Source organism: Electrona antarctica, assembly GCF_951216825.1.
Source record: "Electrona antarctica genome assembly, chromosome: 5".
In the NCBI taxonomy this organism is placed as follows: domain Eukaryota; kingdom Metazoa; phylum Chordata; class Actinopteri; order Myctophiformes; family Myctophidae; genus Electrona; species Electrona antarctica.
The window spans coordinates 55,525,989-55,544,517 of record NC_136810.1 but is presented as its reverse complement, the minus strand read 5'-3'; the positions used below and the strand labels follow the sequence as shown (position 1 = coordinate 55,544,517).

Below are 18,529 nucleotides of genomic sequence, written 5' to 3'. Positions count from 1 at the left end.
AGTGTGTTTTCTTAACAGATTCCACCGATTTCACCGTTAAGACATTGCAAGCATCGCATCCACCTGCGCTATGCCTGGCTGCTGCCTTTGGTGCTTTTTCCCTTTCATCTTTTGAAGCCTAGTGTAGTGTGAGTGTGTTGTTGTGTGCAGTCAGAGTCAGTGCCGTGCCGTTGCCTGGCAGTCGTGTCGGCAGTATCCGTGCATCCTCTCCCACGGGACCGCCCGTGGAAAGCAAGAAATAGAAGCAGGGAGGGAGGAGAGGAGAGGAGAAGAGGCGCTAACGGTCATCACACACATATAGCAGCAGCAAACACGCACAAAGCCTCGCCTCGATCGCCCGCCTCGGACCAAGCAGCAACTCACTTGGTCCGATCGCCGCCTCCACACTGTTTTAAGTTTTGTCCCACGTCGCGATCGTGACACGAGGAGGACCTACTACAAAAAACGAGCCACTGTTGCTGAACTGGCTGCTAATTTGTCACACGTTTTTTGACTTTTCTAATAAGTAGAAGGGAATTGCTATAGGCTGAGAGAGACTATAGAGAGGTTGTGCCGAGAAGAAGAGCCCCTCTCTCTCTCAGCATCAAACAAGCAGGCGTGCAGCAGAATTATATGGACGGGAGTTTATAGTTTACAGTGGTCGAGCGAAACTCTTCACACAGCGTCCATGGTGAGAGCTGCAAAGGTGAGGCACCCATTTGATTATTTATTTGTTTAACCACAATATCATGTTTTCAACGAGAAATAAAATAATTCAATTGAGGTATAGAGCCTGGCTATACCATTGTCAAATGTAATAGATTGGGATTTTTAATAGGGTCTATGCAATCTTTTTCACAGAATTAACTGTTTTCTGAATAAAGTTGGCTTTAATACTGTCATGAAAATACAAACATTTTAAAAGTTTACAACATAATAGTTGTACCGAAAACAAAAGGCAAAGTTGTAATTAACTCAGCCTCTGTCTGTCCTGTTCATTCTGTGTGTGTGAGCCTAGGTATTTCTTGCCTGTGTGTAGCCAGCTGTAGCCTACTTTGTGCCTGCCTTAATTTCAATGCCACCTGATCAGATGATAGCCCAGAGGCTTATGCACATGGTAGATGGACCCCCCTCAAATTTCAACGATGGCCTCTGGGCTAATCTTGGTAATAGGACTCAATAAACTGCATATATTTATGGGGCAATATGTCTGATGGCAGTGCTGAGTGTGGATTGTGGAATCATGCAGGCAGTGGCAGAATTGGCTCAGATTAAGATATCAAAATTCCCTTGATTTGCCTCTGCTGCACTATTCACTGGGAAGATATCCATATCCGCAAAGTGTTTCTCTTTGACAGCCCACACAAGGGGGCTGTGAGTGAGCCACGAAAGCTTCAAACGGATACCATATCCCACCTGTCATGCCTGCGTAGCGGAGGGACAGGAGAAAGGGTTTAATCTTTTCGTTTCTCCTCATCTGTACTGTCAAGCAGGCAGGAGAGAGAGAGAGAGAGAGTTGAATGAGCTGCTCTGAGATCGCACTGAATTATTTCTCTCCTTGCAGCTATAAATAGCACAGGTTGTCCTGTGCAACTCACAGCATGACAGCACACCCTCGGGCCTGGGAATCTGTGCACTTTAGCTCCCAAAGTGTGTCCCGTGCCCACTTCACAATAGAGAGACATGCCCAATTTGCCCATGTGTGCACACTCTTGAGAAAAGTCGGCCTAGCCTATAATACATGTCATTTATCAAGTTGATTCTCTGTTGATTTAACACAAATCAGAGTAAAATGTCAAGTGTCTGTAGAGAAATGTCACTATTGTACAATTTTAAAAACATGCAATTTCTCCATAGGTTTATTTATTGTTTGTTTATTTACTCTTAATGTATTGATTGAATAGGCCTACTTTATTATTAGTCAAAAATGTAAACTGTGATACAGTCAGACATTATGGCTAAAAGGACAATACAAAAAAAGTCCTGGGGAGTTGTTTCCATTGTGCTCCTAAATATTCAATTCATCAATCGATTGATCAACCAATCTGTCTATACCCACCTATACCTATCCATCTTGTTGTCATATATACCGTAATAAATCATATTGGATCTTGCAGAAGGTTGGTTAAAACCTAATTGGGCGGGGGGTTGGGGGTTATAATACCGTGGGGGAAATTCCGTTTTCAGCTTGGCTCAGCTCATGGCTTTCTCATATGTTTCTGATGAGCGCTCTAGTCTCGAGTGGAGCAGTTCTAGGGGTTACAGACAGTGCACCTCAGAAATTGAACCTGGAGGGCACTATGTTGTTTTGATTGATTGATTGAAATATTTATTAACAGTTTTCATCATAAAGGAGGTAAAAAGGGAAAAGAAACATATACAGTGAGGGGGAAAGGGGTTGCTGTTTTTGGCAGCAAATTTTGATTTTAGTTTTAGTCATAGGGCCCTATTATGCATGTCTTAAGTACCAGGTCTTATTACTTAACTTAAGACCTGGAGGCGTGATCAATGCCATTTGGCTATTCTGAGTGGCCAAACAGCATTGACCACGCCTCCAGGTCTTAAGTTAAGTAATAAGACCTGGTACTTAAGACACGCATAATACTGCCCTTAGTCTCTTGAATAGTTTTCATTTCAGTTTTAGTCACATTTTACTTTAGTCACCTGGAATGTCTTAGTGTTAGTCTAGTTTTCGTCGACTAAATTATCATAGTATTTTAGTCGACTGAATCTACAGTTCATTTAATCGAGTAAAATGTACAACGCTGCGAAAATGCACAACGCTGCGACGCGTTGTCGGCTATTTTCAGCCTTGCAACCAAGTGTAAAATGACTTGTACTGGATCTCTTGTCCACTAGTCCCTTCCTAACATTTTAGTCTAGTATTTATTTGCTGACGAAATTGTCAGTATATTTAGTCTTAGTTTTAGTCGTCATAGCTTAGTTTTCATTTAGTTTCCATTTAGTTTCCGTCAGTGGAAACAAGTAGTCGACGAACACAACACTGCTGGAGGGACCTCTTGTTTCCGTGCAGGGAGCCTCTCTACCCATTCACCTACTGTTGTATTATTTTGCTGTCTTGATTGTATAGACCAGACAGTGGCCTTGTGGTTAGAGTGTCCACCCTGAAACTGGGAGGTCGGGGTTCGATCCCCGGCCGGGTCATACCAAAGACTGTAAAAATGGGACTCCCTGCTTGGCACTCAGCATCAAGGGTTGGATTGGGGGGTCAAATCTACTAATCAAATGATTCCCGAGCGCGGCACGGCTGCAGCTCACCGCTCATTGGCTGCGTCACTCCGCTCCAAGAGATGGGTCAAATGCGGAGAACAAATTTCACTGCGGTAACGTGTGTGACAAATCGTATGACTTTGACTTTGACTAGACCTCTTCCTGTTTTGTATGAACTTCCTTGTTTTTATTTCTGCTTTTATTCTCTGTATGTAAAGCACTTTGTGAGTTTTCTCTGTGAGAAGTGCTATATAAATAACATTTACTTACTCACTTACTTACTGTATGGCTGATGATCACTGCCTGAGGTATCAATACAGTCTGCATCATTCCCACGGGTTACGTAACGTTGTGACGGTAATTTACAGCTTCACTGAGGAGATAATATGCATACATGTTTTTGTGTCTACTCTGTTTTTGCTTAGCCTAACTTAACATGCAATGTTTTGTAGGCTATTGCTATCATCTTCCTCTGGTTAATGTTTCAATATACCGGTAGGAACAATATAGTAACACAGCACCGAAATTATTTCTATTGGTTTTTTGAGTGGTGTAAACCACTCCTACAACTGGCTTTGTTAGTCTGTGCAGAAAAAATTAGCATGGTTGCTATGTTCACCCTGTTCACCCGGGTGTGATTTAATTACGTCAGACATGATTTAATTACGTCAGACAGGCTATATAAGACCTTACACCACTCAGTTCACACGGGTGTGATATTTATTTAATTAGTCATTAGTTGCTATAGTGGAGCCTGCGGAACCATTGCGGCTCAAGAATCCGCCGCTCCTGAATGAAGTGTCTGGTGCTGGGAGTCTGGTGCTGGGAGTCTGGTGCTGGGAGTCTGGTGCAACACACAGGTCCTGAATGAAGTGTCTGGTGCTGGGAGTCTGGTGCAACACACAGGTCCTGGCTGCACCTATAGCCTGAGATAATGTGTTAGGTTTCTGGTCTAGACGGAAATGAAAGCCTGGTACCGACTCCCGAGCCTGGTGAGAGCAGGAGTGGACCTGGTGGGACGTAGGAACCCACAGAGCCTATAGTCCTTCCACGCGCCGGACCTCCCAGTCCCGGCAGAGTAGTTCGGGAGCGGCGGATTGAGTGGCCCTGGTCTTTCCCTAATGGGACTGATCGTGGCTACTGGGACGTAAGTCGGGACTTGATCACCCTGGGTTACCTGAGTGAGGGGTATGATGTTGCGATGACCTTGGGATACATCACTGAGGATACATCCCAGGTGCATCCATGCACCTGTTCTTAGTCAATTAAGTGTAGGACGAAAAATCTACTCAGACACATGACGTAAATTCTCCATTCATTGTCAACGTGAATTTAATGTTTGTGTAAGACGAAAATCTACACGAATAGCTGAATATAGTTATAGCGCTCCTCAAAAATAATGTCAATGAACTGGTGGACTGGTGGAATACATCAAGTGAAAACAGAAACAAACAAAATCCGAGGGAATTGTTTTGTTCCCTATACATTAGTCTTTCCTGAAATAGGAGCCTGTGGCTTTAACTGCAGCGCACTGAGTTGACGCTCAATTTCAATTGCCCTCCCTCTGATGTACACTGTTCTGTAATCAGCATTAGGATTCAATTACCATAAGGACCTTTAATCTGAGCGTATACTCTCAGAGAAACACTATCCTTCCCCCCGCACTAATGAGAGAAAAAAAAACCCACACAGTAAGGATTCTTCACCGGTAGTGTCAAGTACGTCATCTACAAAGGGCAGTTATTTAAGGGACAGAAGCCATTAATAATATATTAAAGACAACCCCTACCTTCCCAAAAGGGACTCTGTCCTTCTTTTGAGGTCAATTCCCTTAAAACCATGGTTTTCTTTGACTGACCTTTACTGTCAATGATTTTTTCCCCTCCCTTTACCCTAGCTGTTTTTCCCCTGTGGCCGAGGCTGACTTGAACAGGCCTGATGTGGAAGGATGTTAGTAATTGCTTCCTTTCATTCTGAGGAAACAAGACTCCAGGGAGCTCCATATTGCATCTTTTAGTGGTATGCTAATGGCTGCTAAGCTTCTACGGAGAGGGGCATATAGACATAGGGACAATTCCAAACAAGTCGCTATGCAATTATAGTTTCTTGCTTTGGTTATTTCTTAGCTTTGGTGCTAAATAAATACCATTCTTTTTGTTACTTTTGTTCAAAATATATATATGGGGGGTGCTCTTAACATTAAGCACTAATGGTGCTTTTTAATTTATTTGTTTTTAAAAGTGGATTTTAGATTTTAATAGTATTTTAGTTTCTCTTTTAACTAGCATACTAAAAGCCAGCGAAACGACATTTCGTTCTCTTATGCATTTTATGTATCTGCTGAATGACAAGTGATCTATCTATCTATCATTATATATTCCATTCAGCCAATCAAATCATCATGATTTGGTACAAAAACAAATATAATATATAAGCTATATAAAAAATATATCTTTTTTATTTTCACGAAATCACACTGGTGTGAATTGAGGGGCGCCTCACTCCTTTGGTATTTATATTGTAGCACATGACGTCACATGATGTTTACTGCTGTATAAACAAACATTAAAAGTCCATAGACTTGGCCAATCACAGCGGGCCTTTCCTATAGAACTGCGGTGATGCCTCCCTCTCCCTGTACTTTCCCTGCTCTATCCTTTCTCTACTTCACCTCTCTCTCTCTCTCTCATTCACAGAGAAAAATCACACCTGAGTGAACTGAGTGGTGCAACTTCCCTCTCCCCTCTCCCCCTGCCTCTCTCTCTCTCTCTCTCTCTCTCTCTCTCTCTCTCTCTCTCTCTCTCTCATTAGTAGGCAACAGTGCAGCACTATCTCTCTCTCTCTCTGTTTCTGGCACAACAGCGCCACTTTTGCCCCTACTGGTACTCTAAACATCGTAACATAGTCACATAGTCACGGACATTGCTGTTCCTTGGAGTGGTTGCACCACTCAAAAACAACAACACGGAACAATACAGAAACAACACGGTCAGTGGCCAAAGACATATATCGCTGTCTGCCTTCGTTCAAAATGTACGGTTTGTGTGTGTGTGTGTCTCACTCGGACACACGATATTCACGGAGAAACAACAACAACACGGTCACGGACGTGTGACGTTAGACGTGAGGGCGCCACAGGCGCGCAGGCTTCTAGTTATAATAGTATAATACAAACCGTTCTTTAAGTGGTAACTAGAGAATTGGAGGTCCAGTTCCCTTAGCAATTTAAGTATTCATTAATATGGACATTTGCGAAGCTGAGACAGCATGAGAGAGACATACTGTACCTGAAGGGATTTTGAACCTTAGGGCACTCAGGTTCAGAGAGATGGGAGTTTTAGTGACTACACCATGGAAATGTCTGTCCATGAAGGGTTTTCTGCATAGAGTATATAAAAGGATAGAGACTGATCTGGCGCGAAGCTCCGCCCCCCCCCCGCTATTCATGTCAGTGGAAGTTGCTCAGTGGCGTTTTGAAGCACCCGGAAGGACCGTCTACTTCCGCCTTTTTTCGATTTGGGCACCAAAATGTGGTGCCCAAAATGCGGAAGTGCAAACGCGCTCAACGTTAAAGCCCAGCTGCACAGGGTTTCCTCGTCATACTTCCACGGGTCCGCCTGCAGTCCCTCCTCTTACCGCTAGGGCCCAGAGCTTCAACGTTGGAAAGCCTCACTGGCCCCTTGGTTTTCTGAGGATGAGCACTGAAAGCCTAATTTTGGAGATAGAAGAGGGTGCGTTCGGAAATGCGCACCGTGAAGCGCACTCGCCTATTAGTTTGCATTGCACAGTGCGCTCAGTGCGTCATTTCCGAACACGCCCAGAATCTATTGGAGAGTGATTTAGGTGATTAAGTGTCATTTCCCTTAATAGTTATTTTCGTTAGGTTGTCATGTAGACACTGTGTCAAGCAGCCTATACGCTCGACATGAGGTGGTTATCAACTCAGTCGCTTGGTTTCTGTTCCAGTTGTTTGATCTATTAATACCCTCAAAGGGTTTTTGATTAACAGTGCATCAACAGCAGGATGCAGAAAGGATTGCTTGAATAAACGATCAGACTGAATGTTGTTGGTGTGTGACTTGCCCTTTGTATTTTCCATGATTTCATGGCAGAATGTTTTCTCTGTTTTCTCTGCCATTTACTCTGGCAGAATGCTTGATAAAGGGCCCAGTAGTGATAAAAGGGTTCATGACAAACATTTGCAGGGATGATGTTCTTTAATTGTGTTGAGTTGTGATGGCCCGAGTTTGAATCTTGAATGTCTTGCATTTCTCTCTCTGACCTTGGTTTTCAGTCTACTCTCTAATAATGCTAATATTGAGAAAGAAAATCTTCATAACGTATTTAAGACAATTTAGCATGACATTTCAGTTTGTGTGCCCAGATGGAACGTGAAATTGCTTCTGAGGTCTTCTACGCATAGACCTTGTGAGTTGTGACTGATGCCGAGGTGTTTGCACTAGTAGCCTAATATTATTCCATTTGCAGAGAGACATTTTATGGTACTTATGGCAGCTGAGGATTGTGAAAATGTGCCTTTGATTTGATTGCAGCTAAGCTTCAAAGACATGTAAAGACTGAGCCGTGACGAAACGGGAAAAAAACTCAAGCTCAAACTATTGTAGTTTTAAAGAAGACGAAAGAAATATTTTTATTGAAATTATTAGGCTCTAATACCTCAGAGTATTGTCACTTGTATGCCCATATTATTGAAATAAAACTATAGTTGTAATGACTCAATTCATTCATGAAGCATTTCATTCTTTTTACATTTAATTATTTAATTTAGAGTAGCTCCTTTTTCACACACATTTAGTTGTTATGCCAATTGATTCCTCCCCACACACATTTCCGTGTTGTCACTGCTTGTATCCAATTGGCTCACCTGCCAGTGAGAAGCCCCCACCAGAAGGACGTAGAGCCTTCGTCCTCCTCCCGACCAACATTCCCCGCTGATAGAAGGTGCCGCCCCAGCCTGTATGAGTATATGCAATGACAATTCCAACCAACAACCTTCGTGGCGGTGGGCACGGACTTTTAAACTGTACATAGTTGTTGCTAATTGCTATGTACTAGACCTGTCCGTGCCCACTGCCCGTCGCAGTCAGCCAGCGGCCTACTTGGGAACGATGCAACTTGGGAACCTATCAACCTAATGATATACGTTGTCATAGCACCCGTCAGCCGGTGTCCCACATGGAGATCTGTGTATGTGCCTGTGTGCCTGTGTGTGAAGACTACAAACTGAAAAGTGTATTTGGCAATCAATTCTGCCCACTGGCAGAGCCTGATTGGTTGAGCCTCAATTAGCTGAGGCAGAGGCTGGAAATTGCACAGGTGAAAGGAGTTGGCCTCATTAGGCCCACTGGCAGAGCCTGGCCCAGGTGAAAGGAGTTGGCCTCATTAGGCTCACTGGCAGAGCCTGGCCCAGGTGAAAGGAGTTGGCCTCATTAGGCCCACTGTCAGAGCCTGGCCCAGGTGAAAGGAGTTGGCCTCATTAGGCCCACTGGCAGAGCCTGAGCAGAGCCTTTTGTGGTGGGTCTGGAGAAGCGTGGGTCCGACCGATTCGATACCGGGCAATGCACTCCCTGTGGGGGTGTCGAACGCGTGTGTCGAATGTGTAGTCGGTGGGTCAAACGGTTCTAGAGTTACGTGCATTACAACCGTACACACACGTACGCACGCGCGCACAGACGTGGCGCATTTATAGTAGGATAGTATTAGATCTAGCTTAAAGAAAGGAAAAGCTGTAGCTGTAACCCAATCCCAAGATGCCTTGCATCCTTGTTGATGTCACATGTCACGTGATCGGCCGTAGGCCCGTAGCCAAACGGAAGAAGGAAACACAGGAGACACAGTTCCTGTTTCTGTGGCATTTTAACACTTAGGATACTAAGGATGTGTATGTACACGTCTTCTCAATTAACCCATTCTGGGCGGGATCCCCCTTGTTTTAACTAAGCATACTTTAGCTATTGAAAAATAGCAGATCTACAAGCTCATAGCGCGCCACCGAGTGGCGCGCTACGAGCTTGTAGGTCTGCTATTTTTGAAAAATTGTGAAAATGCGCACAAAAATACTTTTTTTGACGTCAGGCCTAAATGGGTTAAAACCGGGATGTGCCTTGGACGTGTATACACGTCTTTTGGTCCTTTGGTTCTGTCCAAATTCTGAGTTATTTAACCAAGCATCTCGTTTGGAATAATACCGGTCGCGAATTATTTTGTGGGTCCCCAGATTATTATTATTTTTTATTTTTTTTGCAATTGAATGGCTGGGAAAAGGAAATTAAGAGGAAATTAAGAGTTTAAATAGTACACATAGTACACACATAGACTTTCCTTAATGATTATATCTGGTTTCAGTATTTATTTATGATGTATTTTCTCTATTATTAAGGTTATTGTAGCGGTCAATTTGTATTGGGGGTGGGAAGGGTGCCAAAGCATTTTCCCCAGCATGGTCCCCAGCCAAAAACGTTGAGAACCCTCTAGCTCTAGCGCCTTTATTCTGAAAGATTCTGGCAGCATCGTAAGTGTTAAAAGGCTGTTTTCTCGGAATCTAGGCTGTAGAACACGGACGTTCTGGGATAATTTCTGATGTTATGCTGTGTCAAGGTTACAATATTAACGCTTCTGAAGAGAATTTTTTTTAGACGGAGCAGAGACAAAATGTTTTTATAATCATCATGGGGTCCCGCCCGTTTCACACTAAACTCAAGCGTTTAGGTTCTAAACACTTATTTGTAACACTTTTTAAACGTGTCACAGTGTTTAGATTATAAACAGAAGAGCATGTTTAAATGCCATGATTGCAGGCCATGAGTCCTGTCCACCTCGGCAGGTTCTGTGTTCTGTCGCTGGGACGGCGGAAGGTTTCAACAGCAGGCTGGCATCGCTGTTCTTGCTGGTGGTGGTTTCACTGTGAACAAGTAGCCTAAGCAGAGTACAGTACTGCATGCATACCTGGCAGGTGAAAACAAGCACCCAGATTAGCATTTCAATGCCTGATCTGCATGTGTACAGCAGGACAGGCAACGCGGTCCACCCCCCCCCCCCCCACCCACACCCCAGACAGTGAGGAAAAAAGTGGTGTTAAGGTGCCAGACTTGGATGGTTAGAGCGGCGCGATTACATACACAGTCAATGCAAGACGAGAATTGCGCGAACGGGCGCGGCGCGACCTGGTGCGGTACAAACGGGACAAACCGAGGCGAATGTATATATTCAGGTCCAATTCCTCATGGGGGCCGAGACCCCTGGTCCAATTCCTCATGGGGGCCGAGACCCCTGGTCCAATTCCTCATGGGGGCCGAGAGCCCTGGTCCAATTCCTCATGGGGGCCGAGAGCCCTGGTCCAATTCCTCATGGGGGCCGAGAGCCCTGGTCCAATTCCTCATGGGGGCCGAGAGCCCTGGTCCAATTCCTCATGGGGGCCGAGACCCCTGGTCCAATTCCTCATGGGGGCCGAGAGCCCTGGTCCAATTCCTCATGGGGGCCGAGACCCCTGGTCCAATTCCTCATGGGGGCCTTGGCCCCCCGGCCCCCACAGACTCTACGTCACTGACACGGAGTGAGTAATGGTGGATTTGAGAAACGGAAGCAGGCAAGATATGCTATGGGTAGGGGGTACTATTGGCAAAAATAAAAGTAAATAAAAGAATGCAAGCACATTGAAGGGGATGAACGTAGTCTACGTTGGTGCCAGAGCACAGAGCAATGTCGCGCGAGGGGCCTGGAGGGGCGCGGAGCGCCGCCGCGTGGGTGGAGATAGAACTGGTAGAATGTTGAGGGGAAGTCAGTGACGTACGTATGAGGACCAGAAAGCACAACAGTCAGGAACGGCAGTTTCGCTAATGTCACGGTCTATGACTTGGCGACCTGAACTGGCGCACAGTGTCTCAATAGATATAGCATTTCACACATATATATATTTTCTTTCTTCTTATTTTTTATTGTTATACTACGCAGGTAATTGAGTAGTAAAACAGTACAGTATGAAACAGCATTGAAATAAGTGATCACAGATGCAAAGTTGTTTTCTTAGTCTTAACAGTCAGTGGGGAAATCGAGGGAGAATAGTCATCTATATACAGAAGACATAGACACTGGAGCAGCTTTATTCAGGTGCTATAGTACAAGAAATTACATATATATCTCTGCTGTCGGGAGAAAACCACCTAACTCCAAAATGTTCATTTTTCAGGAAATGAAAAATGTAAATTTTTCAGGAAATTAAGAAAAACATATATTTGGAAAACAAAGCAATACTGCCTCATCAAAGTTGGTGTTGTGACTTTATTTATTGTCAATTACTTCCATGAGAGGGAGAGAGGTGGTGGAGACAGCTGCTTTAGCAGACAGTTTGAGGGTCCAATGTAGTTGAGAGGTTTTGTCCAAAGCATTTTCTACTACTTTCCAATCATTCAATATTTTCGAAAAACAACACACAGACGTAAAGGGTGTTCAATAGGAAAAACCTCAAAAATGGAGTTATGAGGTTTCCTCCCGACAGCAATACACTTTCACTAAGTAACAGCAAAAGTACGTAAGCTGTGTTTGTGAAAATGGCCAAATTGTCTGTGTATTCTGTGGAGAAAGCGCCTACGGGGATGGATTTTGATATAGAGTATTGAGTGACATTTGAAATCCATGTCCATTCCATCTCAAGGCCGCCTTGCGTGCAGTATAGCTGTTCCAATTGGGATATCAGTGCACCGATGTCAGCTTCAGTATTCTTTATTGAAATATTCCAATTTCCAACTGAAATATGTTGACCCACTATGAGACCTAGCAGTGATTGAATACAAGGACGGCAAAGGAATATGATCAGCAATGTAATCTGTAAATCCGACGAGTCGATACTGTAACGTAAGCCACCTCCTCCGCCACAATAAAGGGGGCCCATAACACCCCACCCCCCCTCGAGCTCGAGCTAAGTAGATTAATCCCTTTGTCATTCTCTGATGAAACCATAATCGTACTACCGGAAATCAGCCTTCGATGTCCTACCTTAGATGTGTATCTGTGCTCCAGTGGCATGTGGCTGAGGTGTATGAAAGTTTATACCGTGAACTTGAATAACACAATATACCTACGTATCATTACATTTAAGATGGGTCAGCTATTAGATCAGGAATTGGGGGGGAGGAGTAACAATGACAGTTACTCCCTTGCTTTTTGTAGGGAGTAATTGACAAGCGCCCCCCTTTTTTTTATGATTCAAATTTGTATTGCTTTTTCAGTTTAGTCACAAGGGAATAACTGAGAATGTACCTAGAATAATCATACAAACAAGCGCCCCCTTTTTTAGCACCACGTCAGAGAGGGTTTAACAGAATGCTGCATCTCATCTCACCCAATATGTTCATTGTTTCTTTGAGACAAAAGGAGTAATGTGCTTGCTGCAAAAAAGCCACCATGCTTTCTGACATTTCTGGGTCTCCATATGTGTGGAGTTGGAAATGTGCAGCTGTGTTCTTATCACATTTTGGGCGGGAACCCCTTTTGGTGTTTTAAACATTATGTTATAATTTAGCTATTGAAAAATAGCAGATCTACAAGCTCATAGCGCGCCACCGAGTGGCGCGCTACGAGCTTGTAGGTCTGCTATTTTTGAAAAATCGTGAAAATATTTATTTCACAAAACTGGAGGATTTAGAAGATTTTTTTTAAATTTCGAGGTCAGGCCTAAATGGGTTATTTATATATCTCATTCCAATTCAGTACCATCAAATCAAAACGAGAAAAAAAAACATCAAATAATTCCGTGTTGCGGGCAGTTCCAAATGCTCCCCGCTGACTCACCGATATGAAGTCGTAGCTCCTCTGTGTAGTCACAATATTGACACAACCGACACGTTCAATATTTGCAATCGTTTCCTATTTCAGAGTGCTGATGAGCCACCTTGGGGATGCAGCACTAGTGTGTGTGGACATGGACGCAGTGTGTGTGTGTGATGATGGATGACGTTCATGACCCGTCCGTTTTGTAAAGGGTGCTCTGTTTGTCCATAAGGTTATCGGACATCCAACTTGCGCCCACACAGAGGAAGGTGCAGACAGCTATTGATCTCGGTGTGAGCACTCCATCTGTCATGTTAATCCAGCCGCCCGCCCGCCAGCCTCTCTCAGCTGCGTACGGTTTCCTTGGCAGACCCATGATGAAAAAGAAAGCCTCCTTCCGCCTGAGTGAAGAAGACTCAGCCAGGAAGGGGTCAGAGGTCAGGCAATAATAGTTGACAGACTCAATACTGTTGAGTCTAGGAAGCTTTGGGGACTGACGGAAGCTCTAACTGGACTGTTCACGTTATACTGTGTGTGTGTGTGTGTGTGTGTGTGTGTGTGTGTGTGTGTGTGTGTGTGTGTGTGTGTGTGTGTGTGTGTGTGCGTGCGTGCGTGCGTGCGTGTGTGTGTGTGTGCGTGCGTGCGTGCGTGCGCGCGCGTGCGTGCGTGTGTGTGTGTGCGCGTGTGCGTGCGCGTGCGTACTTATACACACACATGATAAGCTACATAAATTGAAAAAGATCAACAGGGCATAAAACTGTGTAATGGTGTCTTTTATCCATCACACAAATTATGGCTTTGGTTATACTTGCATCTGCCAAGAGGAAATTATGCCATAGTACGAAACTGTGAATTAGGGTTGGATATCGTGTTATGTTTTATGAGTTTTCCATTGTAGAGATGGTTTATTTCTCCAGTAAGACCGCACCTAGAAAGAACCCAAACCTCAAAAGAGTCTGGTGAAATAGAGCTATGGATGGAAGGCCTTTATTTTATTTTTATTTTTTTTATGGAGGGATAGACAGTATCCCGAGTGGCACGCTACGAGCTTGTAGGTCTGCTATTTTTGAAAAATCAAAGAACGACTGACATACAGTAGAAACATAGCTTTTTCAGAAAACTGTCAGGATGTAGAAGACATTTTTAGAATCTGATCTCAGGTCAAAATGGGTTAAAGGACCACTTCACCACTTTTCAACCTATCTTCATATAATAGGTAACAAATAATGATAAAATGACACGATTTTTTTCTACTTAGTCTGTGTCTCATAGGAGGGCTGTGGGCAGTTTAGAAACCGTCTTCCAGTGACATCATCATTAGGCAGTTTTATTTTAAACAAGATTTTTTTACAAAAATGTTTAGATTTTCATTATTGTGAGAACGATGGCTTCCATTTTCGCATTGCAACTTTTCAGGACTAGAAAGCCTGCAGTTCCTATTAGCTATTAGCTTGTATTCCCCATCGATGATGTCACTGGAAGACGGTTTCTGAACTGCCCACAGCCCTCCTATGAGACACAGACCGAGTAGAAAATATTTGCGCCATTTTTTCATGATTATTAGTGAGGACCTATTATATGAAGATAGGTTGGAAAGTGGTGAAGTGGTACTTTAAGGATCAGCTTTATTGTCACATCACAGTTTTACAAGTAAAAAAGTTGGTGAAATTTGTTTGTGTGCATATAGTTCCCATCGTGTTATTTTTCAAAGAAAACAAAGAAATTGAAGGGGGACGGACGGACGGACGGACGGCCAGACAGACAGGAAAGAATAAAGTTTGAGCACTTTTACCACAAAGAAGTACAAGTAAAGGATTTTTAGAGGCTTGATTCACAAACAGCACACTTGTGGGGTCTCTCTTAGCTTATTTACAGGCTGTACAGCCTGTTCTTGTTTCCCTAAGAACATTACACAGTGTGTGTGTGTGTGTGTGTGTGTGTGTGTGCGTGCGTGCGTGCGTGCGTGCGTGCGACTATATATAGAGAGATATGATATGATGTGATGATATTAACTAATCAGACATTATCCTTTCTCCTTGGGAGAACATTAGCTTCTTTGTTAAAACTGTGCATCAAGCTAAACGATCCATGAACATCCATTGACAAAACTTATTATTATATCACCAACATTACCGGCTTGGAATCGAGGCCTCGGCGCGGCACGTTGCGATTGCACCGTCGTATGTCCTTGAAGGTTAACTCATTAAAAGTTAACACCGACTCTACAGAGCAAAGGGATTTGGAGCTATTATTATTCGTGCACATTTCCAGTGTAGCACTAGGCATTGCTTTTGATTGTGTTCTTTTGGACCTGCGCGTGTGTAGCATGCATTGGGGTGGGTTGTTGTGCCCCTATAAATGTTGAGACCAAATCTATGCGCTTGCATAGTAATCATAATCCACTATGAGTGAGAGTACTGTTGGCATACTGTTCAAATCAAATGCTCAAATGCTTTTAATTTATAGCCTGCATGCCAATGGTGGCATGCAGGCTATATAGTTCATTCTAATGAAAGAGATTGAGAGTCCGAACAAAGAGCTTGATTGTGTGTTGTGTGAGTTCTATTACACTGCACATTAATCATGAATTGTTAATATGACTTCAGGACATTTTTGGAATACTACGGAGAGATACAGAAACATAGGGGGTCTATGGCCAAACTAGGGGTCAAACTAGGGGGTTTTCATGATTCTGAACCCATTCCAAGCTTTACTTTTGCACGAAAAACACTCTTTGGCCTAAATTTGGCCATAGCCACTTGCCCAAATGTGCCCAAATGTGTTGACCTAATCACATTTATGATGACGGCTATGGCCGTTTTTAGCCCAAGGAGTGTTTTTCGTGCAAAACTAATGCTTGGAATGGATTCGGAATCATGAAAAACCCCTATAGATTTGACATGACACATGCTACTTAAAGCATAATGAAATTTAGAACATTTTGCCTTACTGGTATATTGGTTGTTGATGGTACCCCAACTTTCAGCAGCTGTAAAAAATTCCAATAGGGTGGTTGAATAGAAACCAATGTGGGATATGTTAGTAGACAGTAGACACCTTTACAAACACATTGGTGAAGAACATTCTTGGTGAGAAATGTATTCCCAGATTTTATGAATATCCTCTGACACTGATGAGACAATCAGCTAAATATGGTGAGCTATGTGGGGGTCCCTGCTTCGTCTCTCTCTCTCTCTCTCTCTCTCTCTCTCTCTCTCTCTCTCTCTCTCTCTCTCTCTCTCTCTCTCTCTCTCTGCTAATGGGTCCTTCCTTGCCTTGAAGACCCCTGATTTTAGAAGGGTTAGTAGAGCGACGCCGGTTAGTGGGAGGGAGATTACAAAAGGGAGGCGGAGGCACGGAAGAAAAGTTCTGATGGGATTTGATCGTTGACCGGCAGCCAGGATACCGTCCTGTGTTCAATGCCCAGCTACAGTGTATCCACAACCAGCAACATCAAGGGGATCATCATCTTGATTCTTTTCACATGCTGTGCCATACTGTAGGTGCTGCCACACGGTCAAAAGAGCTGCGCACGTTCTCGGCTGCGCGTAGCTTAAAGCTTGAGTTTTTAGACAGCTGGTGGATGGAAATTAAGCTCCACCTCCGCGGAATTCTTGCGCGACGGCCAGATTCCCGGAAACGCTCTCCTCCGCTCAAGTCTTCCGCGGAGGTGGAGCTTCTTTTCCATCCACCAGCTGTCTAAAAACTCGGAATTTAAGCTGCGCGCAGCTTAAGAAGTGCGCAGCTTAAGAATGTTTTGCGCTATGGTGTGGAGACGGTGACTATCTGGCCAATCTGTCGAATAATCAATGCAGCTATACTGTAGTGCATCAACCAGACAAAAAGTGAATTAACATTGATTACGGAAGGGAACATGGAGTGGAGACTATCAATTCTAAAACCTTTGTCTGAACTACAGGGAAAAGCAATCAGTACCAGAGAAGAAGAGGAAGGCTTAGATTTCAGGCCTAAAACAACCAACACTCACTCGATAGCAAAATAACAGGTGGAGAATGGAATGCACAGGGACAGGCGTGGTGGTAGCCAAGTCCTACTGTGTGGTATAGGTGCTTGTGTGTGTGTGTGTGTGTGTGTGTGTGTGTGTGTGTGTGTGTGTGTGTGTGTGTGTGTGTGTGTGTGTGTGTGTGTGTGTGTGTGTGTGTGTGTGTGTGTGTGTGTGTGTGTGTGTGTGTGTGTGTGTGTGTGTGTGTGTGTGTGTGTGTGTGTGGTGTACATGGTGAATTTATACAGCGCTTTTATCCAAAGAACAAAATAAATAAACAAAACGCCAAATTCGGCGCAGGCCCCCCCACGCACGCTCAACATCCCCCCCCACCCTCCTTCAGATGTGACATCCCTGTGTTCAGAGTCTTGCTCAAGGACACTTCGACACTAACTCTGTGGGAGCCCGGGATCGAACTGGGAACCTTGCCACTCTACCCCTGAGCAACTGCCACCCCATTCTTCTCATTTCCTTGGTATAGCTTTTTGTAACTGATAATATGTACGTTACTTTGTTAGGCAAATTAATTAAATTGCCTGATCACAATGCATGTCAAATGACACATTCGCCACCTGAGTTGGATCTGGTGTTCATTTCTCTCCCTGGTTATGGAATATTATTGCTGCAACTTGCCTTGCTTATGTGTGTAGGACGGTGAGTGTTATTTATAAAAGCTTCCTTACTTGAGTTTTTCTACAGAGCTGACAATGAGGTTATATCTTCCCTTCTTCTCTGGAGTCCTGCCTTGGGGCGGACCAGAGGTAGAAAGCTGTCGTTACCTGATGTCATCGCTAGGGACACATGCTTCAGTAGGCAGGAACTGGGGGTGGCAATGAAGGACCGGGAAGTCTGGCGTAGCATTGTGGAATCCATGATCTCGACCGCGGTCGAAACAAATGATGATGATGACTTGAGTTTTAAGGGATTGTTATCCGTTTCAAACAAATACAATAGGCTACAAGAAACAGACTTATAGACATAAACGTTGTCTCCGGCCATGCCGTGCGGCCATGATCCTGCCTGGCGGAAATAATATATGACTGATTTGGTATCATTTGATAATAATATGGCAAGAAAATGTGATGAATGAATTTCAAATTATTAGAAATTAAAAATGGTGAAAGAGAAATGCAACATAAAGGCTACATATACCTTATACAGACTAGTTACTGTATGCTATTAAATATGCTGCCAACATAGTGCCAAGGAGTGAATGTGTTTGGTCCGACTAGTCATTGGTCCGAAACACGACAACCCACCTCAAACCCTAGCCTGGAACTCACCTATGCTTTCTATGGCATAGGCAGCTCCCGACAGGATCCGCCGGGAGAAACTATGCGCAGCTGCGCGACATGAGACTAATTACTTAGAGCGACAGAGAGAGAGTGTGTGTACGGGTGTGTGTGTGTGCGTCAATTTAACAAAGGTGCAGGCGATCAGAAATCAGCAGAGAGTGATTGACGTTTGCGCTACTCTATGCCAAATTGAAGTGGACTCGGACCCAGACTTTTTTTTCTCCCTGGAAATAAA

The 18,529-nt window shown here is 43.9% G+C and overlaps 1 protein-coding gene across 2 annotated transcripts in view; it reads left to right on the top strand.

Annotated features, from left to right (window-relative positions):
• Positions 1 to 364: 364 nt before the first annotated feature.
• LOC306923672 (carbohydrate sulfotransferase 8-like) overlaps positions 365 to 18,529 on the top strand; it is a 133,593-nt gene continuing 115,428 nt past the window's right edge. The window contains exon 1 of one of the 2 annotated variants that reach the window (XM_079501900.1): positions 365 to 685. The gene's annotated coding sequence lies outside the window, so the exon portion shown is untranslated. Of the gene's footprint in view, positions 686 to 13,371; positions 13,434 to 18,529 lie in introns of those variants that run through there. The other variant, XM_079501901.1, reaches the window with a different exon arrangement.